A 27500-nucleotide genomic window follows, 5' to 3' on the forward strand; every position below is an offset into this window, starting at 1 on the left:
GTTGAGCCAGGGTCAACTTTGAATCATGTGTTTAAACCCTCCTCATTCTGCCTTTAAGAAGAGCTTTAAAAGAGGACACAGCCCCTCAGGCGGCCCGGACCGCAAAAGCCCGGTCACCTTTAGTGACAAGTCGAGATTTTGGAAGTAGGGCCCTGCCAGAGGATCTCAAGCAGCGATCAGGCTCAGGGAGTTAGCAGATCACAGATACAGCAGCCTGATCATTCAAGGCTTTAAAGACAAGCAGTACAATCTTAAAATCAATCCTAAAACTCAAGGTAACCAGTGAAGGGAAGCAAGGAGCGGTGTAATGTGGTCGCTTCTCTTAGTACGTGCCATGGCTTGTCCATGGGAGAGGGCTCATCCCCTACAGACAATTGAGACAATTTCATGGAAATCTTCTCATTAGAATTTGATATTTCTTGTCAAAACCAGGCCTAATTTTGAAATGAAATATTTCCCTGATGGTGACACTGGAGGAAATGTCAGGGAATCACTTGATTCATCCTCTGCAGACCCAATAATGGCCAGTATCCTGAAAGTAGTGAATCAAATCTAGAAGTGAAGGTTGCAGTGTTATTACTGAATGGACATACAGCTTTTGGGGAAACATTTCACTTTAATACATCTTTTTGCCAGTCGCACCTCTCCACTGAAGTTCAGCAGAGGAGCAGCATCCAACACCACCAGTCTACAGGATCTTTCATCACTTTTTAAAATCAATACAAACAACACAGGAAAACACCTATCACACAGTCGACGGTTGCCAGTTGCTTGTTCCACCAAAAAACTACAACTTGTTGCTTAAATTTGCATTTTACATGCCAAGAAGCGAAGTGGGCAATAACCTAATCCAGCCGAGAGCGATGCCACAGACACTACATCAGTGGTTTTCTGCAATCTGCGAATCTTAATTCTAATTGTATTTATTTTTGATTTAAGCTGTTTTAATCAGGCAGTCTCATTGAGATGAAGATCAATAAACAAGGTCATTAGCACAGTTCCAAGAATCATTGAAAACTTCAGATAATAAAAACTGTAGTTTGAGGGCAGTTTGCAGTTCATTCCTTTTAAAAGGTGCATAGTACCTGAACCCAGCTGCCAGCATCAGTGCGTACAGGAGGGACAGCTAAGGTCAGTTACTGTAGTTACAGATTTACATGAGAGAAGAGATGTGAGGCTGTAAGGAAGTCCATCCCACCGTGAGATACAGAGAACAAAGATGAGCACGATAAAGCGTGACGCACTGTGATCCACGGGATTTAACTGCTGTGTGTTGATGGGGCAGCGTGACAATCGAACATCTCCACAGTCGAGGACAGACATGAAGCTTGGCTGCTGTTGGGCCTCCACAGATGAATGCATTCATTTCAGGACGTTAAGAAAGTAGATAAAAGCAAAACAAGCAGCGATCAAGCAGCAACTAACCACACAGCGTCGCACAGCGATGACGTCACGACTAATTAAGTGGACGTGTCAAACCCCAGAGCAAAGCAGACCATCAGCTAACTGTTGTTCAAAGCAGGTACTTGTAATGTTCTAGGCCCTCAAGTTCCAGATATAGATCTTTCAGTTAGCAGCAGGATTTGAGCCAGTGAAGAAACATAGAGCCAGAGAAAGAAGTGGTATGGGAAGGAGTGAAAAGGGGAGAAATACCAAGAGACAGCAGCAGTGAGGAGGGAGAGAGAGGAGAGAGAACCGGCCACGAGGAGTTAGGGAGGTGTGTTACAGCCGCAGACTCTGCTTTAATCTGCCAGGATTCTACAGCGCAGAGAGAGACCGAGACAAAGAGAGGAAGTAGTCATTTAGACGGGTATCTGGATGGTATCCACCCCCCTAATCGCACCCCTAATTCCTACTTCCATCAGTGTGTCTTCCATATGAGAGTTTTCATGTTCCATGATGGTCTGAATGCTGTTTTAAGGGCCTATTTTTGTGCAACGACCAGCACAAGCAGCGCGCAAACCGCTGACTTTTACCCGTCTGTGTGGTATTTTGGTGTCCAGCTCAGAGAGCAAGGTGCACAGGTGGGAGGAGAGGAACAAACAGGTGGGAGGTTCAATCACACCAGCCAGCGCTAAGAGAGGTGTTGGTATCTTTGTGTACAATGTGTCTTAGACGTTGCTCTGAGAATAAACATCTCGCAACCGCGTCGGTTTCTAGAGCAAAGTCACTCTGCTGGCAATCTGGTGATATTGTTGACAAGAGGAAACTAAATACTTGCAACAAATGCAATGCAATAATAGAATAATCCTAAAATATTAACTATTACTTGCTTTTCAACCAGTAGATGCATTTAAATTGGCTTGTAAAATGAAGGTTTAATATGATTAAAGCAAGAACGTCGGTGAATCAGTCTGCATTCATCTATAACTGAATATGAGTGATTCTTCCAGTATCTGTCGTCCACAGCTGCTTTATACTGTGTGAAAGCTTCTTCTCCAGTACATTAAATCCCTGCAGCCATCTGAAGGCAGCGGGACACATGTTGATAAATCTGCAGTGCTGCTCAGACCGCAGTGCCATTACACACGGCCGTCTAATGTGATTAAATCACATGCAGATGCTACAGAATAACCACACACACCTCTACACACGATGTAGAAATAGCATCGGAGTGATACGATCATGTAGGCCATTTTATTTCTTTCACCGTTGTGTCATGGTCCGTCTCCTGTTGGTTCCCCTCCTGTGTGTGTGTGTGTGTGTGTGTGTGTGTGTGTGTGCGCTGGCTGGGCGTGGCCTCGGGCGAACCTCCACTCAGAATCCGACACACCTGCGATTCATCTGCTGCTACTCACCTGTTCTCCATCCATCAGTCAAGACCATGCAGTGCATCTACCCGGCTCTTCTCACCAGTCGTCACCAGAACAAGTGGTCCGTTCCTCCGACCGACACCTGCCTCCAAACTGCTCGCCGGCTCTCCAGAAGCTTCTCACCACGCATCCTCCGCTGCTCCGCCTGCCTGCTCACGGCGATTCCTTCCACACACCTCTTGTACAATAAACCCAAACTAACCACTTCAACTCTCTCTGTGTCTGTCGAGCTTTTGGGTCCAACCTCTGTGTACCATAACACGTTGCACTCATTAACCGTAAAAACAAAACCACACCATCTTCCTCTGGCTGCAGATTTGTGGTGCTGTGTGTTCACGTTGTGCCGCTATGCACCATCCAAACAAAAATATGATTTCCTTGAGATGCCAATTTTTTATTTGATGAGCTGTTGTTGTCATGCTTCACTGTGATTGGCTCATAACAAAAGAATGGAGGAAGTGACAAGGGAGAAACACATGGAGAGGTTGGTGTGATATAGACAAAAAAAGATAAGCCCAATGTGTGACTTCCTACAAACAGCTTTTACTGAAGAAACTTCATGATTTCATTAATTTCAGAGCAAATTACAGGACCAATCTGGTTTATTAAAACCATCATCTGACTGCTCTTGTTTCTTGACTTATCACACTTCTTTTTAGTAATGTCACTGTCTACCCAAATCTCAGCAAATACCGTAAGTACAGTGTTATCACAGCTGATAGAAATGATGGCCAAAACTACGCAAATAAGACCCAAGTTGTAATAAAGATAAAATGATGCTTTAATTACTGCTCTGGTGTGAGTTAAACAAACGAGCCTGCTCATTAGAAGATGCCATATATTTGAGTGCTTCCTTACATTTTTTGGAATTAATTTGCTTATATTTTATCTGATGTATATTTGAGGGCTTTCGTCCTATTTGTTGTACCACGGGTAGATTACTCTGAGAGAACCAGCTGTGGTTTTTAATAAAAGTAACTAAGCTTAGAATGGACAGACTGGGAACAAAATTCATCTCTGGCCATTTTTGTCTGGACCAGCCATCATTCCTAATCTCTGCATGCTCTCCTTGTCTGTCCTCATTCTGTTCAATTCAATTTATTTATATAGCGCCAGTTCATAACAGAAGTTATCTCATTGCACTTTTCCTACAGAGCAGGTCCAGACCGAACTCTTTAGAATCCTGTCCTTTTGATTCGTGTGTGTCAGACTGGTCCCTTCTGGCTTTACAAAATCCCATGAACAGACCCAACTCCAGACCTAATTCCACAGGTGTTATTAATAACATTAATAATAGCTGCACTCCATTTAGGTGAGCCAGTTCCAGGACCCTGGTATTTTGTATGCTCACTCACTGGCATGGCTTGCTGTCTTCTGTAATGTGATGGGATTTTATGCTGTCATGTTTTAACTGCCTGCATTGTACATGTCCTACTTTGCATGATGATGCTTTACTCCTCTGAGCTTTGCATCCTGTTCCGATGCTTCATGCTTGTTTTAATGGCTAATTGAACATCAGGCCTAGGGACAACAGTGGAAAATCAGCCTTATGGCTAACACTGGCACGTTTACACTGAGGTTGATCAAAGTTCATTGTCCCTGAAAATAAATGAACAAATAACAAAATGCAAGATCATATTTCCACGTGTGAAATATTAAACTAACGAGCAGAATCATATCTCTGTAAATGGTAAATTACATTGTTCGTGTGTGTGTGTATGGTTTATGCTATGGTTTAAAAAAAACGTTGAGACACACACACACACACACACGAGTTTATCGATGTTAGAGAGGTGCTAATGTGGAGGGTCATTAGAATGTGTTGCCCACGCTGGTAGCTCTGATCTGAGACATACATCTGATCTGGTGACAAAACTGGGAAAATATGTAAAATAACAGGAGGTTGATAGCTTGAAGCAATCATCTCAATTAATAATGAAAAGCTTTAAATTATAAAAAGTGGCCGACGTGGAAGGACAACAGTGGGTTGGACAAAAACTACACACACACACACACACACACACACACACACACACACAGAGGATCTGTCCCTTTAGCAGAGTGTAGCAACGTGGAGGTTAGATGATTCTGCAGGCATTTCGACACAGGAGGAAGCTTGGGGAAATGTGTGTGTAAGACAGAGACAGAGGAAAAGAATGAGGACAGTAGCATCTCTGCAGTGCAGCTGTGTCATTTCATCTCTGTCTGTCTCTTTCTCCTAAGTGGGGGTAAACTGGTTTCTGTCCAAAAGACGACACTGAATACCGGCACAAATAGGTAGGTACAAATCCTTTGCAGTTTTTTCAGTTTATCATCAGTTATATGACTTCCTTAATCTAACTGACCTCTTAATAGAGCAATGAATTGATTAGTCAAGTAATCATTCATTTTATTTAGTTATCTAATTATTTTTTGTTATTTCTTGTTAGATTTTTCTTATCTATATTTCTCTCTATTATTCTAGTTACTTTTTTGTTTCTCTTTCTCGGGTGCGACCCAAATTGCTCCCGAGGGCTGCCCTTCGGTGTGTGTGTGTGTGTGTGTGTGTGTGTGTGTGTGTGAATGAGTTAGTCCCTTTGAACTGATGAGCAGTTGGCATCTGTGTGTGAATGTGATATATCGTGCGAAGCGCTTTGAGTGGTAGGAAAGACTAGAAAGGCGCTATACAAGTACAGTCCATTTACCATTTACTTGCATAAACACACACCTACACACACACAAGGATCCTACACAACAGACTGCCCTGCACCTTCTCTAATACACACATTCCACATCATAAGTATTTTGTTTTTATGTTGCCGTTGTATGTACTCAATGCATGTTTGCCCCGTCATGCTAATCCTGTCATAGCATCCAATGTATTAAGTTCTGTCTCGTCTCACAATAAATACATTTTTTTGAAAGATTCGAAAAAAGTTCAAGTCCTACTGTAAAATGAATGACACAGTATCTACTTACAGAACATTCTACAGATGGGTGACGAATTAAAGATGCTTCCATACAGGTCTGACAGCTCACTGAATGCTTTGAGGATGAACTTTATGTGACTTATATGCTATGGTGCAGTCACAAGATCTCAACCCAACCGAACAGCTACGGGAGATTTTGGAGCAACGTGTTGAGAAGTGAACAGACTTAAACAATTATTGAAAGCTACAAAGACTAGACAACCCACACATGTTGTCCACAACATAAAGCGCTTCACACACTACATATCACATTCACACACTGATGGCAGATGCTAACGGCTCATCGAGGCACAGTCCTCGGGAGCAATTCGGGGTCTTGCCCAAGGACACTTCGGCACGTGGGCTGGGGGAAGCCGCATGCCGCTCTACCTCCAAGCCACAGCCGCCCTTGAATGCAAGAAGAAGCAAATACAGAGACAAATCAAAATCCTGTGAGAACATGTACAGTTCTCATGTGTTCCTGTACCAAAACAGAAATGGACATCCATCATCAGGGCAATGCAGACTGGAAACTCTACAGAGAGCTGAAGAAAACAGAAGGTGTAAGAGTGAGGTGGAATTTGTTCACAGACAAAATTTGCTCACCATCGTCTGCCAGTTTTGTTTTTAGTAGTATCTGCGAACCGGCCCCAGATAAGTGGCAGAAAAGGGATGGTTGGATGGATGGATTGTTTAATTCCCAGTGAGTTTTGGAAAACTCTACAGACACCTCGCTTGTTCTCACTTTACATACAACTTGGATCTTACTTTTGTAACTGTGGCATTCGATTGTCTCAGCTACGATAGTATTGCACTGACCAAGTTAATAGCTGAGATCCGGGAACACAGTGACATCACAGAAAGGACGTTTGACGGGTCAACAAACAGTCAGATGATCAGACGGATGTTAAACAAACTTAGTCAAACTTATTTGGAAGGTAAAATGATTATGCAAACTCTACAGACATTCTCTCACCAACCTGAATATTCCAATAAAAAAGAATAATTTTCAGAGAAACAGACAAAATGCAGACCAGGGAGGAATCTATACTTCTCAGTGAGAATAAAACAACAGTGAGAGTAAAGAATAAATAGCCCCACAAGCCATTTTCACATTGGAATGACTGTTGCATAAAGTAAAATGTGTGTAAAATTCAATGTAAAGAGCAGGCAGGTAAAAAAGCCCTGCTGAATACCTATTCCTATTAAACACCAGAATAATAATCAGGGTTTATTCAGTGTAAAGTAGAGCTGGACAAATGCAAGGGCTAAAGCCAAGGTATCCATGGCAACCACTACGCACCCACGTAACCATTCCATCAGTTGTCCTCCACAGTTACTTTGTATTCAGCAGCAGGAGACATTCCCAGGGGAGCTGTCCAGTACTGAACCACTGTGGTTTGGCATTAACAAGCCCCTACCGATTTCTGCTGCAGAGGAAATGAGGGAATTCCTGAATATCATCATCATATGATTAAAATAGTAGCAGTAACCAAACCACTGCATAGCAACAGCAAATATAGGTGTAGACTGGGGTCAACTGACACTCGATGTAGGCACCCAAGGGCATTACAATGTGACCAAATACCCGGTAAAAGGCAATAAATTAAAACATCAGTGTAAGCTGTACATCATTACCATTATTCACACCTTCTCCACTGGAATAGTAGTGAAAAATGGCTATAAACAAGAGGGACCAAGAGGTGTCATTGGCATTGCTTTATAGCTATAATGCCACAGTGAAACTGATTGTTCAGTATTTCATTACTCAGTAATTACTGGCTTCGTTCTAAACTCTTTCAGGCTGAGTTTCTGGTATCCAGACAGCTTCTTTATAGACAAACGTACTTGTTCCAGTTCTTCAACAGCTTTTTAAGGGGATTAGCAGACTATGAGAGAGGAAGAATCTTGGACAGTGTCTCCCACCCGCTCCATGATGTGCTGCTCAAACAAAGGAGCACCTTCAGCAGAAGACTCATCCCCCCACAATGCACCACAGAGCGCCACAGGAAGTCATTCCTGCCTGTGGCCATCAGACTCTTTAACTCCTCCCTCTAAGTGTCAGTCTGTATGACTGTATGAAAGTCATTAAACTGGACATTGATCATTAACATCTCTGCAATACTTGACATAATTGTACAATATTCTGTGTTAATATTCTGCTGTGCAATATCCTCTGTTTTCAGTTTAATTTATTGATATTTATTGATACTTCTATTACTGCAGTGCAATATCCTCCGTCTCATAATCATCTTAATAAGCTGCACTTAACTTAGTGTATTATATTCTGATTTGCTTAGTTCTTCTATTCCTGTGTGCACTGACGTGATAGTGAGCAGCTGTAACAAAAGAGTTTCCCCTCGGGGATCAATAAAGTGTTTCTGATTCTGATTCTGATTCTGAAGAACTGTTTTAGTCAGGGGCCTTTCCTTTGGTGATAGCACCATGACTGTCTGCTCACAACCAAAAAACTGGCCAAAACTACTGTGATTAGAGTGAGAAGTTGACAGTAACATATGCTTATCCACAGATATGCACACATCAGTTAAATGATAAGGCTGGTGCTATTCTGCATTTTCATTGTCAACAATTTTCATGAAAAGATCAAAAATCAACAATGTGTTAGTCCATCTCCACATAGTTTCTGACTTCCCTACTCTGTCTGTGGCACTCAGTCCTAAACCCATTGGTTCCTACTTAAGACATAAATCTTTAAAAGTAGTTCACAAATATTTATTTGTTGTTTTTTTATATATGCTCAGTAATTACCTAAAAAAGCTGGACACTGTAGCTTTTATCAAATGCTACTCAAACAGGAAGACTTTATTGGGGACTATTTTCAGTGGCGGATGAATCCACATGTGGTGCTGTAGTGAGTGTTTGGGGCAGCAGGACGGTGTGTGTGGGACTGAGTCAGAATAAACTACAGTGTGTGTGTTCATGGTGATGAAGGAACATGTGTGTTTTAATAGTTTCTGGACAACAGTGGAGCTCTGCGGCTCAGAGGAATACACACACAATACTCTGGATCTACACACAATACCTGTTTGTAGGCTCTATAGACCCTTTTTTTTAGCAGGAAATGCACAGTTGTAAATAATAACAAACAATGGCTTGTCCCAGCAAGCCATGCCAGTCAGTGAGCATACAAAATACCAGGGTCCTGGAACTGGCTCACCTAAATGGAGTGCAGCTATTATTAATGTTATTAATAACACCTGTGGAATTAGGTCTGGAGTTGGGTCTGTTCATGGAATTTTGTAAGAAAGACAATAAGAAAAATATAGATCATCAGACTTATCTTTTAAATAACAATTTACTTGATTTTCATAATTACAGTTTTTTCTGTACAGTATGTTGTGATTTTTGCTGTCTGACCGGGGCCATTTTCAGCATTATAACGTTACTGTGCGACCAGTGTTTGCAGTTCTAGTACAATAAAATAAACTAGTCCTACAAATTTAATGACAAAATATGTCGTTTGTCCATGCCCTCCAGAACGACATTCTATATCTCCATAACAATGTCACACTATTTCCTCTGTTGCTCCCAACGAAAAAGAGTCATAATTACTACGACTGCTAGAAGTCTTTGTTATTTGAACATAAACACACATTATTTTGGGGCATTTTCTGAATGATTGATGCTGTCGTTTTTCTTGGGAGGACAGTCTCAATTGAATATCTTTGTAGACCTTGTTACATTAGATTATAGCTGAACTTTCTTCTTTTGTATAGATGTTTGGAAAAACAGCCAAAACCACCTCATCTCTGATTTTTTTTTTTTTTTAGAATTGCTCTGTACAGGCACAAGAACAGTGGAAACCCAACAAGTTTCACGTTATCTTTAAAATTCAAGATGATCTGATGGAAGGATGGTAGAACTCTTGCAATAGCAAAATAGTCGACATAATAGTATGTCATTCATTGACTCCAACATTTTCATAAATGTAATGAACATCGTCGCCTCTTACAGCTGGCTAGAGGGATTTGATGATTAGTCTTTTTTTTTTACTGTTTGGGTTTAATGAATTCAAATTTAACACAAGACCTACACATGTCTCAAGTGATTACTCCCATCTGTATGCATTTTTATCCCATTACTGCATGTTACTAACTCAACATCTTCTCTCTCCCATAGTTCTGTGCTTTCTTGTCTCTCTCCTCTCTCCTTCTGTTGCTTTCAGCAGGAATTTCTGCCTCCAGAGCTGCAGAGTCTGGATCTGTGGTTGTGGGCCACTCGCTGCCCCGGTGTTCCTGCTCGACAACCGCTACTACAATTATTATTATTAGTCTTATCATCATCATTATTATTATCATTATTATTCCTATCATTACTATTACTATTATCATTTTATTAATATTAATACTACTATTATATTATTATTCTTTTAGAAATTCTATGTGGAATTTACATTTTGCTACTGTATGCTCTCTTTCCTCCTCTCTCACTCTCTCCCTCCCTCCCCAACAGGCAGCGGCGGATGGCCACCCACCATTGAGTCTGCTTCTTAAAGGAAGTTTTTCCTTGCCACTGTCGCCAAGTGCTTGCTCATGGTGGGATTTGTTGGGATAAAATTTTATTGAACTGATTTATTAAATTCCTCCCGTATTAGAAATGCCTGTTGTATTCTTAGGTTTCACAGCTATTTGTAATACACACATAGTTTAAGCAGTTCTGAACATGAAAATCAACAATTAATCTTCTTTTTTAATGTTGTACAGCACTTTGGTTCAGTTTCGGTTGTTGGAAGGTGCTACAGAGTACAAGTTTGATTGATTGATTGATTCCCATATATTCTTTACAGGAGTCTTATTTGGGAGTTAAACATGAAAAAAGTCATTGTATATATATATTTAACATTCAAGTGTTAAAACAAAAGAGCAAAACATTATTGATGGACAAAATTGGAATGATTTAGTCTGAGGAACACACACACAAACTGAGAAACTGAGACTTAGATATAGGCTTATAAATATTCCTGCACTCTCACACAATAACACTTCCATATTTATTGGCTGACAGAGTTTGTGATACTCTTGTGATTTTAATTACGCTCATTGGCCATCTGGAGCTTAGTCTTTGTGAGAAACCTGTAATTATAAGTCTAATAATTCCTAACAAATCTCTGCTTCACTTACACAGAATGAACTCAAGTGGAACAAACAACATGCTGATTTAGTTATTCTTAGCACCTTACCAGTGGTGTGGCTTAAAATGTAAACATTTTTCAGAGAGTTCAAGAGGTTCATCCTCTGGAGAGCATGAAGGACCTCAGTATTTTCTGTGGAAATCTATATAGGCCCTAGCAGGTTATGAGATATCTTGGGTTCAAGGATTTTGATCTGAGGGTGTTCAAAATGGAAAGGGTTCATCTTCTGGTGAGTATAAATGTCCTCAGTAAATGACATGACAATCTACCCATTACATTTAAGTCACTTTTCATCTTAGTGGTATGCCATAGTTGGTATACTTGATTTTAAAATTTTATTGCTCACCTTTAAAGGTGGGGTATGCGAATCTGGAGAAATCCAAAACCATGAAAAATACCATGATATAGAGCGAACAACGACACAGCAAATAATGTAACTATGTTAGCTAGGTTGTGGGTTAGCAAACTGTCCCTACAGTTGCTGCTGTGAAGCTAACAGCCAGAGAGGACAAGACGGTTTCCCAGAGCCAGCACAGCAGCTCCAGACAGCGACGCTCACAACTCTCCTGCTGCTACAGCTAACATCACAACAACAGCATCTTGGCAAACTAGAGAGTCAGCTGAATGTCCGTGGGCAAGTCGTTTAACGTTACTGACACACATCATGGCTGGAATAGTGCTGTGTGGTTCGGTCCGAGCCACTTTGATTAGAATCGCATACCCCACCTTTTAAGGCCTTAAATGGCTTTTTTCCTAATTACATATCTGACTTAATTACTTGGTATGTGCCCTCGCCATGTATTCTGCACGGAGCAGAGCGGAGAGACGCTTCTGAGACACTTCTGAACTGCGCTGCGACGCATCTGGTGGAATCACAATCATTGTCTCGAGTGGTCGTGATCAGTTCTGGCGGCCGCGTTGCGGTATTATAACATGATATAAGAACCATGTTGATAGGACACTATCAGACTTACTGTGTCAAAAAGTTTGATGTTAATCATGTTAAACTAAAAATAAAATAAAATAAACAACCTGCTGCATTAGGTACAGTAGTAATAGTTCATGTTTCAACTGTAACCATAAATGTACAGTAATCGACAAGTCTCAGTTTGTTTATTGTGAGGCAACATACAGTACAAGTTATGCATGATTTCTTAGGGTTTAATGGATGTTTGTTCATGATGGACACTGAAACTTACATCACTGGAAAGTGTAAATTGAGCTGATTCCAGCCATGTGTGTATGATGTCTGTGTGTTCTGGTGACTTTCAGACTAATGGATGTGATTTCTGATGCTAAATGCATCAGGTGGGTTTTGTTTTGTATTCACAAACACAGTTACTGATGCATTCTGATTATTTTCCATTACAATTAAACTTCCAATATTGGCTGAGCCCATTATTTGATGCAGAAAAGATAGACTACCTATTGTTGGAGATAGCCCATTTGGTCTTTAGCACATTTATAGTCATTATATCCTGGAGAACTCTTGCCTGAGTCCACCTTCCCAAACTCCAGTATGTCAGACTGCTTTTTAGGCAATTGGAACAGTCATAATAGCAGTCTTTGGTTTAAATGTTTTACTCAATATAATCATCATATCATTGATGATGAATGATATGATGAATAAAGTATATATGTGACATTGTCAGTCAGTGTAAAACTTTTTCTGAATTTGAAGGGACTTAATGAAAAGCAGAGTTCAAGAGGTTAGTTAGTATAATACTAATGACATGACAGGTTCATCTCTATTAACTTGGATAATGACATAGCATATCTTTCAACATATCTGCCTGTCCTGTTTTCCCTGACATCAGGGACCATGTTGGAAAAAAGTCTTTTACACTTTACATGTTATCCCTTGGATTGTTTGTCTTCTATATCCATAAATAAGAATCAATCAATCAACAGTCCATATAGCACCACCAGGTATCACCAAAACTCTCGGTGTACTCAGCGTGAAGTTTCATCTATAGTAAAAATGCCTTCCTGGCTCATTCTATAGCAGCATGTGTCTGTGGCTGTAGCACTGCTCGGGGCTGTGATTGCACTATAATCACTGTGGCTCTAAAAACATAATTACCACAGTCTTCAGTGTAATAGCAGCATATTTCAGCTCCATTTGGGGTATTCTGAAACATTTAAAATCAGTAATTTAAGGGCTTGCTTACCTCACTCTCCCTCTCTGTCACCTTTCTCTCTCTCACCTTAACTACTCCTCTACTGCCTCGCCTGAATTCACATCTCTCTCTATCCATCTCCCAGCATCCTCTCTTATCCTCAATTGCTCCAGTTTATCTTCTTCTTCCTCCCTCAGTTTCTTTCCCTCTATCTATTGTCTTCCGGCCAGTTTGTACATTTTAAAGGACGTGGTCTCGTGGTTTTTCTTTTAGTATAATTAGAAATTAACTATTTACAGTGCTGCAATTCCAGTGAACTTGGAATGAATTTGACTTAAGCTACATAAGTATAGGCTCCCACAGCTTTAATCACAAGGAAAGGACTTTAAAGTGCAACTAATTTATCTTGTAGAAGCTGGTGGAGGGAGCTGAGGTAAAAAAAATAAAGTTACTTCAGGGATTCAGCTCTGAAATAACAAATCAAGAAAAAAAAGGAAGTAGAGTTAAAGCTTGGAAGGCCAGACTGTGGCTAAAGGACTGATGTGAATCTTAGAAATAAACATCTCAGCTTTAAAAATATTTTGCTGTTACTTGTCCTCTACCCTGTTTCTGTGCAAACCAGTGTTATAAGAATTTCAATATTAATTATATTATTGTAAAGTATTTAGCTCCTTTACTTGGCTGTTATTTGGCTTCACCGCACCCACTGAAGACCCATCTGGACCACATATGAACACAAATATGCAGCTTTCATCTGGGAAACAAAAAAATCCTCATTGTAATAGTTTAATACTACTGTATTGTCAGGTTTACAGTAAAAATTAACAGTCAGAAGTATCTGAGAAAAGTCCACGCAGGGGACAGAGGTGTATCTATAATTTGTCCCCAAAATGTGACACTGATGCATGTCATTGCCATGTTACAATATTCAAGTTACAATGAGTACATATTGGGAGGCATCCAGCATGTTTGATCTCCATTTGAGATGCCTAATGAGCAAAATGAGAGAAGAAATTCTTCACATTTGTAAGATCACCTACCATCTTAAATGACAGCGAGCTTGTGAGTAGACGTGCTTCTGTAATAGGCAATTAGTATTTGCTGTACTGCATGAAATTGTAAGCTTTTCTAAAAGAATATCTTTGGAAAGAGTTGCTACTGGATGAATAAAATATATTATTACAGTAGTTCATTAATAAAGTGAAAATACGATAAGATTCTTCTTCTTGATCTTGGTGACATACAGTATGTGGTCACCAACATGATGACACAAGTGATCACTGCTGTGTTTTACTGAGACTAACAAAGCGACGACTAACAATAGTTAATCAAATGCGGTGCAGTCCACACATTAAGGAAGTCAATGACTAATTACAAGGGTCTCAGGACAGTTTGGGACCTGGGTTTGTTACTGAGCATTTTTCCCCAGGTGACGATTTTAGGGTTTGGAACGTACTACTACTAACTAACACTGAATTAGGCAAATCGTGACAGTATAATATGACCCCATCAGATATGCCAGTGCCTGAGAGTGACCATGCCCATAGAGATAATATCTTTATTATTTAAAGCTACACTAATCAATATTTTTAACAGTAGATCAAAAGACTACTGTATGTGTAATGTGAAAGGAGTCACTCGTAGTTGATTGATTTGGTTTTATAGCATATTTAAAGTTCTGATAAACCCACCGTACACTACCTGCTCAGCACCAAACATCAGACAGAATAACAGGTCCTCCAAATTAAACGACAAAATACATTGTTTGTCCATGCCCTCTAGAACAACACATAGAAGTGTTTTCTGATCTGACGCCCCCGTCAGAAGGATGTCATCATCTCTCTGTGTCTTCCAAACCGTTACAAATCACTGTTGGAAAATAAATCAGTTTTATGATGTGACAATGCTATGGTTAAGGTTTGGTTAGGATTGGGGAAAAATTATGGTTTAAGTTAAGTAAGTTCTTTGTTAAGGTTAACCCAAACCCAAACATCGTGGTTTGGGTTAAGATGACTACTTCACTCAAGGGGCAATCACACAGCGATGCGCCGCAAGAAACGCGACGCCAACAAAAAGCGGCCTCCTGTCTTAAAGTCCAATGTTTTGTCCAATGTATGTTTTGAACATATTAAGCCACTATTACTGCTCATGCTAACCAATGTGTTTTTTCTCTATTTAATACAAACTATGAAAGACAAGATGCACTAGAATTAGCATTTTCGCCCCAAAAAATTGTTACTGAAGTTTACTAAACATGTACTAAACTTGTAGCTTTGCTACTTTCCTAAGGATTCCCTCTTGTGGTTTGCAACCTCATACTGTATGATGTCATGGTTTCTCTAACTATTTCTTTAAACATATTACATAAACATAATCACTTATATTGAACCAGTACACTTGAAGTTTGGGCCCAGTTGATTTAATCTCTTTGGAGTTCTGTTAAGTGTCCTTTGTTGCCCAGAGAACTCCCAGCTCTCTTGTATCAAATATATCAACCTAATATGACTTACCTGTGAAGAGGTGTTAAGGAGTAACATGAGAATAAGAGTCAGACAAAGTTTCAGGCTGAAAATACTGAGCTAGTGTATGTGGTGAAAGACTTCCACAGACCAGGACCAGCTCTCTGCTACAGTTTCTATCATCAGTCACTCTCACTGGTTGATAAATGTTCAAAGGAGTCCATAAAAGACACCAGACATGATGTTCAGTTAATGATGGAGGAAATGCTTACATGCTTTTTAATTCTTAATGTGGCTCTGTGTGTAATTTCTCTCGGCAGAGACCCACAGCGGCTGGAGCTCTGAAGCAGTTCATCTTGTCCCAAGACATTAATCCACTTGTACTTGTAGATACAGAGACGTGTTCATATCTAACCTGCTTATATGTATAAGATTTACCTCACAAACAGTCATTGTTAAAACCTACAGTTACAGTTTCTCACTCACACAGACAAACTACTTTTCATGCTGTGAATTGTCATAAATATATTACAAACAGTGGGACCAGCTACAATGAGCTGATTCTTAGCCAGAATGCTTGTGGGAAAAAAAAAATAAAAAAAAATAAAAAAATAAAATAAAATATATATATATACACCTCTCACCCCGTGGGTGGTATGTGTCATCCTCAAGCTCAGCTCCTCTACCAGAGGCCTGGGAGTTTTATATATATATATATATATATATATATATATATATATATATATATATATATATATATATACTGTATATATATATATATACTGTGTATATATATATATATATATATATATATAGGAAAGTTAATAAAGACTGTCTGTTTCCCTGGCGCTAAGGTTGCAGATATCCGGGAGAAATGCCCCAGCCTCCTGGATTAATATAGCAGTAGCCAAAATGTCATTTTTCATGACATCCTACGATATCTCCGACTGGAGATCCAAGATCTTAAAACGTGATATTAGCAGGCTCCTGGATTCCCTTAATTAATGTGGAAAGCAGGTCTTTAACTGTAGTCCCATCCCCCCTTTTAATCGAGGCGCTGGTCGCTTTAGCCACTCACCTGGAATCTGTACCAACTCCCAACGTCTCCTATCCTATGCCCTCTAGCGCCCCCTTCTGGATTGTAGGTCCATCTTCGACACACAGCATTATAATCCCAAGACCTTTCTATAGCCCTTCAAAAATATCAACACTAATTAGGCACATACCTGGCAAACTAAGAATCAACACTGCTAATTCACACAATCTAAGACCTATCAAATCAGCCGGTCAAGAGTCTAATGAACAACCTGTTAAATCTGCCTTGTTTAATGTAACATATTGTGCCTCTCCTATCAAGCAAAACCTTCATATTAAATGACTACATTAGATTTTGATTTTTTATTCTTAACCAAAACCTGGCTTCGGCCTGGTGAATTTATTCAGCTGGCTGAGGTATGCATCCCAAACTTTGATTCACTTCACTCTCCTAGAATCAGTGGTCATGGAGGAGGTTTGGCTGCAGTCTTCAAAGACAAATTCAAATGTAGCCCCATTACAGTGGGTGACCTCCAGTTTTGAGGCTCTATTTAAAATAAATTGTGCCTTTCCCATACTTTGCCTTCGCATTTATCGTCTACTAAAAATGAATCCCACATTCTTAACAAAATTTTCAGAGCTTCTATCTTCCAGTCATTATTATTGGTGACTTCCATACCGATAACACTTCAAATCACACCTCTAATGCATTTTTAAATATCAATGAATCTTACAGCCTAGTTCAACACGGTAAGGGCCCAACTCATCAGAGACCTCTCAGTGTCGGATCATATGTGCATCTTGTTTGACACTGTGGTTCAGACTGTAGAGACAATTTATAAAAAGAAGGTGCATTTGCATTTATTATTAATGAGCATACAGCAGGAACATTCATTCCCCTCTTTTATAGTGCCATGGACAATCTGACATATTATTCAGAAACAAATGACCTATAAGATATGCCTATCCACCCTGGACAAGGCGGCACCTCTAGAAACCCAGTTAAAAAGTGCGACCCCCTGGATAAACAAAGACATTCAGGGTCTTAAAAGACTATGCAGGAGAGCAGAAAGAAAGTGGAAATCAAGTCAATTGCAAATGCACTATCAGTCATTAAAAGATTCTGATCCATTATTACTATTTGGTAAATATTATATGTCCCCTGGTATTATATGAATGCTCCCCTGGTTTTCATACAGTACTTCCAAAAGTTCAAAAAAGTGTAAAGTGTAAAAGCACTTAAATCATTAAAGTTGTGGTAGAATTCAAAGCACTGAAAGGAGTTGAAATGTCTGCTGAAAGGAGTTTAGGTCAGTTCAAAAGGCATATCAAACTGAGAGAGAAAGCTATATTGAAGCACTTAAAGGACTTAAAGTTGTAGCTGAAGTTGTGGGTGTCGCCTGGCCTGGGCATCCGGCTGTAGCCCCAAAGATTTTTTATTTAGAATAATTCTCCCTTTTCTCTGATAACCCTCCTCTAACTGGGAGGTTTGTAACTAAGGAAGACAACAGTGTTGTAATTTTATATCTTTAGTGAATGCAACAGAGGCAAGACCAATCAGAGGGGTTACAGGAAAATACGTGGAAATACTCATGTCTTAATGGCTGACAGGTCTATCAATTTTCCAATTGATATGCCAAACACTAGCTAGCTCATTACAAGATTTTGTACCGTTAAAAACGGGTTAAAGCTGAAGCAGGTGTGTAAATGTCTGTATGAGTTCCAAGTTACGTGAACATGATATGAGTTATAAGTTATTTTGTTTCTGTTGAGTTTGAATGGAGTTTGAATGAAGTGTTTTAGGATGAGTTAACGATGCAATTAGTTTGGTGTAAGAGAGAAACTTGAATTCAGAAGGTGTACAGTTGTATTTGTCTGTTTAGAAAGGAAAATAAGTGTAAGAACATTGTGTTAATTTATCAGACTCAAAGGTTTAACCACTGAAGAAGTGTAAAGTGAACATGTTGAAATGAGATGAACAGCCAGCTGGTGTGTTGGTTGAAGTGAAAGAGCTGAGAGGAGTTGAAGTTGTTGCTGAAGCACTGAAAGAAAGCAAAGTAGTAGTTTGAAACAGAAGCACTGCATATGAAATTTTACTTTTAAAAGAAAGTGTCAGTTGATGTTAAAATGCTGAAAAGAGTTGAAGAGCTGCTTATAGTGCAAGCACTGAAAGAAGTTGAGGTAATGCAACCGCAAGGGGGCACAAGCCAGTGCCTTCTTGTGTGAGTCCCAAGTCTGGATAAATGCAGAGGGTTGTGTCAGGAAAGGCATCCGACGTAAAACACATGCCAAATTAAAAATGCGAATCGTGACAATGACTTCCATACCGGATCGGTCGCAGCCCGGGTTAACAACGACCGCCACCGGTGCTGTTGACCTACAGGGTACCGGTGGAAATTGGACTAGTGTTGGTCAAAGATGAAGAAAGAGAAGAGGAAGGTGTGTTCGTAGGCAGAGAGAGAAGAGGAAAGCTAAGAATGTAGGACTGACAGTAGGGACTTTGAATGTTGGGACTATGAAAGGGAAGGCTAGAGAGTTGATTGACATGATGCAGAGAAGGAAGGTGGACATACTGTGTGTCCAGGAGACCAGGTGGAAAGGTAGCAAGGCTAAAAGCTTAGGAGCAGGGTTCAAGTTGTTCTACCATGGGTCAGACAGGAAGAGAAACGGAGTAGGAGTTATCCTGAAAGAGGAGTTTGTGAGGAATGTTCTAGAGGTGAAAAGAGTATCAGACAGGTTGATGAGTCTGAAGCTGGAAATTGAAGGGGTGATGTTCAATGTTGTGAATGGTTATGGTAGGATGTGAGTTAGAAGAGAAGAGAAATTCTGGAGTGAGTTAGATGAAGTGATGCAGAGCATCCCCAGAGGTGAGAGAGTGGTGATTGGTGCAGATTGTAATGGGCATGTAGGTGAAGGGAACAGAGGTGATGAGAATGTGATGGGCAGGTTTGGTCTTCAGGACAGGAACGCAGAAGGACAGATGGTGGTAGACTTTGCAAAGAGGATGGAAATGGCTGTAGTGAACACTTTCTTCCAGAAGAGGCAGGAACATAGGGTGACATATAAGAGCGGAGGTAGAAGCACTCAGGTGGACTACATCTTGTGTAGACGTAATCTGAAAGAGACCAGTGACTGTAAAGTAGTGGTAGAGGAGAGTGTAGCCAGACAACACAGGATGGTAGTGTGTAAAATGACTCTGGTGGTGAGGAAGATGAAGAGGACAAAGGCAGAGCAGAGGACGAAGTGGTGGAAGTTGAAAAAGGAAGAATGTTGTGTAGTTTTCAGGGAGGAGCTGAGACAGACTCTGGGTGGTCAGGAAGTGCTCCCAGATGACTGGACCACTACAGCTAATGTGATCAGGGAGACAGGTAGGAGGGTACTCGGTGTGTCATCTGGAAAGAGGAAAGTGGACAAGGAGACTTGGTGGTGGAACGAGGACGTTCAGGAGTGTATACAGAGAAAGAGGTTAGCAGTTGATCCTGATGACTTACCTGTGGAGGTATGAAAGTGTCTAGGAGAGGTGGCAGTAGAGTTTCTGACTAGTTTGTTTAACAAGATCTTGGAGAGTGAGAGGATGCCCGAGGAATGGAGAAGTGTACTGGTGCCAATTTTTAAGAACAAGGGAGATGTGCAGAGCTGTGGCAGCTACAGAGGAATAAAGCTGATGAGCCATACAATGAAGTTTGGGAAAGAGTAGTGGAAGCTAGGCTAAGGGCAGAGGTGAGCATTTGTGAGCAGCAATATGGTTTCATGCCTAGAAAGAGTACAACGGATGCAGTATTTGCTTTGAGGATGCTGATGGAGAAGTACAGAGAAGGTCATAGGGAGTTGCATTGTGTCTTCGTAGATTTAGAGAAAGCGTATGACAGGGTGCCGAGAGAGGAGCTGTGGTATTGTATGAGGAAGTCTGGAGTGGCAGAGAAGTATGTTAGAGTGGTGCAGGACATGTATGAGAGCTGTAAGACCGTGGTGAGGTGTGCTGTAGGTGTGACAGAGGAGTTCAAGGTGGAGGTGGGTCTGCATCAAGGATCGGCTCTGAGCCCCTTCTTGTTTGCTCTGGTGATGGACAGGCTGACAGATGAGGTTAGACAGGAATCTCCATGGACTATGATGTTTGCGGATGACATTGTGATTTGTAGTGAGAGCAGGGAGCAGGTGGAGGAAAATCTAGAGAGATGGAGGTCTGCTCTGGAAAACAGAGGAATGAAGCTTAGCCGCAGTAAGACAGAATACATGTGCGTCAATGAGAGGGACCTAGGAGGAACGGTGAGGTTACAGGGAGCAGAGGTGAAGAAGATGCAGGACTTTAAGTACTTAGTACTCAACGGTTCAGAGCAATGGAGACTGTGGAAAAGAGGTGAAGAGGCGAGTGCGAGCATGTTGGAACGGGTGGAGAAAAGTGTCAGATGTGTTGTGTGATAAAAGAGTATCAGCAAGAATGAAAGGAAAGGTGTTGGAGACGGCGGTGAGACCAGCAATGTTGTACAGCTTAGAGACAGCCGCACTGAAGAAAAGACAAGAGGCAGAGCTGGAGGCAGCAAAGCTTAAGATGTTGAGGTTCTCTTTGGGAGAGACGAGGACGGACAGGATCAGGAATGAGTACATCAGAGGGACAGCTCATGTTAGATGTTTCGGAGATAAAGTCAGAGAGGCCAGATTGAGGTGGTTTGGACATGTTCAGTGGAGAGACTGTGAATATATTGGTAGAAGGATGCTGAGGTTGGAGCTGCCAGGCAGGAGGTCTAGAGGAAGACCAGAGAGGAGATTTATGGATGTAGTGAGAGAGGACATGAAGTTAATTGGTGCGAGTGAAGAGGATGCAGAGGACAGGGTTAGATGGAGGCACATGATTCGCTGTGGCGACCCCTGAAAGGGAACAGCCGAAAGGAAAAGCAGAAGAAGACTGAAAGACGTTGAAGTGTCAGGCGAAGTGAAAGAGCTGAAAGGACTTGAAGTGTCAGTTAAGGTTTGTGCTTAAAGTGTAAACACTAACAACAAACAGTTCAACAAAACAACAACAGATTGAGTCAACAAAAACCCTCAGCATACCCCATGACCCTGCACAGGATAAGGTGGGTGTAGAAATGAAAGTGGCTTCATGTGGATTAATCATTTAAAATGAAGATGGAATAACACTGAACTAATATCAAGGACATTTCATCACAAGGCCATGTTGTCCTGGTACATAGTATTACTGATCTTCAAAAATGAAACTGGTAAAATCCAAAGTCATGTTTAAATGCCATTCAGCACAGATATACAGAGCAGTGATTCTCTCCAGAATGACTGAGCATTAATGCTGGATGTATTTGGAAGCTTGAGGCCTACTTCAGGCTGGTTGTAAACCAAGGCTGGCTCAGCTGATTTGCAGCCAGGTTCAGCCTGGATCTAAACACAGTGGAAGCTAAGGTGGGCTGGAAGCCAAAAAAAGTACTCATCGACAGCAACGCTTTGTAACACAGAACACAAAGTATTTAAAAATAAAATTCTTTCAACAGCTGAAGTTGGTATATACACACACATGAAAACAAATACAACATTTTCAAAAGAGGCTCTTACTTTCAAAAGTCTACCTTTGATAACCTCTTCAACCTGATAAGAGTGTGGGCTGAAACTCTTAGAAAAGAGAACAGCAACTCCAGCGCTAATTGAAGTTTTATGACTCAACACAGCAGTCCCATTCCATTCTACTGCCCAGTCCGCAGCATTGTTCGAATCAGTATGTGTCTCTTGTAACAGAGTGACATCAATTTTTTTCTGATGAACCACTTCAAATAATTCAGCTCTCTTGTGGATATCTCTAGCTCCATTCAGATTTAGAGTAGCAACTTTAACATGGCACATGCTTAAGGAAAATAAATATAAAAATAAACAAAGGAAATGCTCCGCCCACATGAAACTTCTGCTACAACAGATGGAGTTAGGTTTTCCCACTGTCCTCATTACTGGGCTCAGAGTTGAGTTTCCTCACTGGTTTTTTCAGCCGATAGACCTCTTTATTTGTAAAGGAGCCCTCCATCATGAAGCACTTCGTTTTCTCAACAAACTGCTTTACGTCAGGAAAGTATTCATTGACGCACACTCCTCTCTTGTTTTTGTAGCTCTCAGGAACAGTTTAATGTCATCAACCTCATAATGACGTCCAGAAAACTCACTCTGAGAAAGACTCACACTTGAATCAGACGATTCACTATCACTGTCCATTTCATCCTCATCACTTAGCTCAGCTTTATCTACTTTCTTTGCATGTCTAATTATCAGATTTTTACCAGACTTCTTCCGCTTTAATGGGATTTTAAAATCTGTTTGCCCTGTTTCCATTGGAGTGTCATCACATGTGTTTCTCACAGTGGACTGCAGGTCACTATTGAAATCGTTTAGATGCCTATCTGTCTCAATACCAACATTAGACACCTCCACATCAGGAACTGTACTTTCACACGCTAATTCTGTAGCATCAGTCACCGTGATCGCAGGTAAAACATCATCATCTTTGTTCTTCACTGCCTGTAACCCTGAAACCCCCGGAGCTCTGTCTGCCGGCCCTGCTCCACCGGCTCCAGCGTTAACCACCACGTCACTTCCGTCAGCGACGGCAGCATCAGCTGACGAGGTGTTTGAATTGTTTGCGGGACACGCGCGGATTAAATGGCAAGACTGCCCACAATTAAAACATTTCATTTTGTCAGTAGTTACGTAAATAATGTAGTCGTACTCATCAGCCCGAAAGTGCAAAGACACATCTACATCAGCATCGTCTTTCATAATCATGTAAACAAAGCGCCTGAAAGAGACAACATGCTTTAGTAACTTTAGTAGCTTTATTACAAATTCACCAAAACACATTTACAAAAAATAAATCATCTCATAGAAAAGTGAAAATTACAGGAAATGTGCAAAAAACAATTCTTCTTCAAACAAGGAGCACAATGCTCCTTTACTACACCATTTCAGTTCAAAAGACATAAGATCATCCATAGCCTTGTAGAAATTAAAATCAATCAACACTCTAGACTTTACAAGAGAAGAAAACAAGATAGTAACATTTTGTCCAGGCTTCTGTTCGACCCTGTTTTTTCTACTTGAGTAAATAGCTAACTTAGCTTGCCCCAAAATAAAATTCAGTAACTGACACGTAACACGTTTTTTCTGCACATATTTGATACCCAAAATAAAAGTTTCCAGAGAAAATATTTCATTAAAACAGTCAAAAAGATTACCTAAAGTAATAAATAAGGGCTTTAGTCTTGGACACTCCATAAAAGCATGAAAAACTGTTTCTCTACTAAAACAAAAAGGACATTCAGGGCTTACCTCAGGATTTAAAACAGAAATAAAAGCATTAACAGCAGTTGCTCCATGGAGAACCCTCCACTGTATATCCCCTACTCGCTTCGTTAACGGTGGCTTATACAAAACTCTCCATTCAGCTTTAACATTTTCATCCAGTTTAAAATAAGACCGCCATGGTGTATCTACTTTGTTGTCCAAAACCTTCTTATTAAAAATCAAAACACACAGTTTGTACTACAATTTCCCCGTAACTGAGAAGAAATCTACACTCAAAGATTTTCCAGATTTTAAAAACAACCCCACACAATCATCCAGTTTGGGGGACAAGCAAATGGTTGGAAAAGGGTCTTTAGCATTAGAAGCCCTTAGTCCTGTGCAGTAGTCAGTCAATAATTGCCTCGTTTGTAAGAACAGATTGCCACTTTACCATCAGATGCGCAATTGTGCGGGTTGAAAAAACGCCCAGATGAGAAGCTACTTGTTCAGTGTTCGAGAAGTCAGGACCAGCCACATTCAACAGAATACCCAAAGTGGTGATCCTTGATTTACACAGCAAATTATTAAGACCAGGAACAATACGGTTAACAGTTGAAATATCCAAACGGGCTCCATGTACTATAGGTTCATTTAACAACCAGAAGAGTGATTCCAAACATGGTGACCTTTGAAGATTAAAAAGACTCCATACTTTAAAAAGATTGCGATAAAAGACTGGCAATCTGAGAGTATCCAGTCTCAGGGGATCCAAAGAGAACAAAGATTTATCCATCTGTAAGCCTCCAAGAGTCCGTAAAATCGCACATGCAGCAGCCCTCCAACCATGGTCACTTGGTCCAGAAAGAAGTCTTTGTATAAACTGCAAACGGAAAGTTGCTGTTCGACTTTGCAAGTTCATCAGCCCCTGTCCACCTTCTTCTTTAGGCAGGAACAAGATGCTTTGACTAATCCAGTGCAATTTATCCCAAAAAAAGTCCACTAATAAGGCTTGAATTTCAGACATCAGTTTTGAAGGTGGATCTATACAGGCCAATTTGTGCCAGAGAGAAGATGCAATTAAATTGTTTATAACTAAAGTACGTCCCTTATAAGACATGTTTGGAGCCAACCATTTCCATTTGTCTAATCGACCTTTAACCTTTTCGACAATTCCTGCCCAGTTCTTCTGCACAGTAGACTCATCTCCCAAATAAACCCCCAAATATTTAAAGCCCCCTTTACAACAAAGCAACCCGTCAGGAAGACATAGCCTCTCTTCCATACCCTTTCCACACAATAAGGCTTCACTTTTGTTCCAATTTACCTTAGCAGATGATAAAACATTAAAATCTTCAAGTAATTTTTTTAAAATGTCCATGTCTTTTTGACTGTTAACCATTACAACTACATCATCAGCATAAGCTGACAAATGAATATTACAGTTAAAACCAGGTATATTTAAACCATCCAAAAGAACTCTTATCTGTTGCAACAGTGGTTCTATGGCTAACGCATAAAGCATTCCTGACAATGAACGTCCTTGCCTAACACCTCTACCTACCTGAAAAGGAGTGCATAAGCCACCGTTCACTTTCAGTACACTCTCAACATCAGTATACAGCATCTTGATCATTTGTACAAAATCTTGGCAAAAACCAAAGGCTGCTAAAGTTTTCCACAGATAATTATGTTCAACTCGATCAAATGCTTTTTCTTGATCCAAAGAGATCAAGGCACAATCTAAATTAAACAGCTTGGAAACATCCAAAATATCCCGTACTAAAGAAATGTTATCGAAAATAGACCTACCAGGTATGCAATAGCTCTGTTCTGGATGAATAACTTGCTCCATTACTTCCGCTAGTCTGTTTGCCAGAGTTTTAGAGAGCAGTTTGTAAGAAGCGACACAGGGCGCCAATTCTTAATATCAGTCAGGTCTCCTTTTTTCGGGAGGAGTGTAAGGACAGCTCTGCGGCAGCTCAATGGCAGCCGACCTTCAGCCAAGCTTTCACCGAGCACCATGAGCAAATCCTCCCCCAACACTATCCAGAAAGACTTATAAAAGTCTACTGGGAGACCGTCAATGCTAGGAGCTTTCCCAGCCTCCATGCCCTGAAGGGCCTTGTACAACTCGTCCAGGCTCAAAGCCTTACTGAGTTTCTCATTGGCTTCTTCAGACACCTGTGTCAAGCTTTCAAAAAAGACATTCTCAATGTCAGGTTCTGCAACACATTCACATCTGTACACAGAATTGTTTAATTTGCACCTTGCCAAAATCCCACCACTGTCTTAAATTTTGGAAGGAGTCCTTTGTAGCTCTAAAAGTTTCCCAAAAATACTTAAAAGTTTCCTTAAAATTTTTATCATTAAGCAGAGTACTATTAAAATGCCAGTAAGCACTACCTGTTTTAATTGAATTTAAAATAACAGAACAGCACACCATACTGTGATCAGAAAAACTAACAGGGACAATAAAACACTTGCTAAAAATACCACAATGATGTTTAAAACCATAAAACCTATCCAACCTAGCCAAAGATAGAGCATTGTCACGAACATGAGAGCAAGTATATTGTCTTAAATTACCATTAAAATGTCTCCATATGTCACACAACTCGTGTGTTTTAATAACTTGTATAAGTCTTTTGCGGGAGGGTTCATGGGGTTCAATGTGATTCTGATCAAGGTTTTTCTCTGTACAATTAAAATCACCCCCCAGAAACAAAAACTCCTCACCATTACAATTCTGTAAAGTTGAATTAAGGGTACTTAAAAACAACTTTCTTTCAACTCCTGAGGTAGGAACATAAATGCAAATAAAAACTAAAACATGATTTTCAAAAAGAGCTTTAACCTTTAAAAGCCTGCCCTTTATAATCTCTTCAACATCATAGGAAGACGGCTTAAAACTTTTCGAAAATAAGACAGCAACACCTCCACTAACAGCAGTATTGTGACTTAAAATAGAGATACTGTCCCATTCCCTCGACCAATCTGCAGCATTCTTTAAATCGCTATGAGTTTCTTGAAGAAAAACAACATCTAGTTTTTTCTGCTTAAAACATTCATATAGCATAACTCTTTTTTTCACATCTCTAGCTCCATTCACATTCACCGAAGCAACGCTAACTTCACCCATAAGAGGTAAGAGAAAGTACAGTACAAGCAAGCCACTGAATAAAATCAAATTAACTCTTTTCACCACCATCATTGTTTATTTCAGTATTGAGTTTTCTCACCAACTTCTTTAACCTAAATACTTCCTTATTAGTAAAGAAGCCTTCAGCCATCAAACCCCTTGTCTTTTCAGTAAATTGTTTAATGTCAGGAAAATATTCATTTACTCGTACCCCTCTTCTATTCTTCGTTGACTTAAGAAATAATTTAATATCATCCACATCATAACTACGACTCACACAATCACTCTGTGAAAGAGAGACGCTGGAATCTGATTCACTGTCGCTTTCTGAGTCACCCTGCTCTTCTTCACATTCAGCTAAGTCTGTTTTCTTCGCACGTCTCGAATCACCAGTATTATCACTCTTCTTTCGCTTTGAAGGTACTTTAAACACTGTCTGTTCTGCATCCATGAAAAAGCCATCATTCTCATATACATCAGCAGAACCCGCGGGTCTAACATCATCCGTCCTTTTATTAAATGTCTCCGTTTCGGTTATTTCAGATTGGGGCTGAATGACCCCTTG

The 27500-nt window shown here is 40.3% G+C and overlaps 1 protein-coding gene across 1 annotated transcript in view; it reads right to left on the bottom strand.

Annotated features, from left to right (window-relative positions):
* ntrk3a (neurotrophic tyrosine kinase, receptor, type 3a) overlaps positions 1 to 27500 on the bottom strand; it is a 286883-nt gene that overhangs the window by 244526 nt on the left and 14857 nt on the right. The window lies entirely within an intron of this gene.

Source organism: Siniperca chuatsi, linkage group LG4 (assembly GCF_020085105.1).
Source record: "Siniperca chuatsi isolate FFG_IHB_CAS linkage group LG4, ASM2008510v1, whole genome shotgun sequence".
In the NCBI taxonomy this organism is placed as follows: domain Eukaryota; kingdom Metazoa; phylum Chordata; class Actinopteri; order Centrarchiformes; family Sinipercidae; genus Siniperca; species Siniperca chuatsi.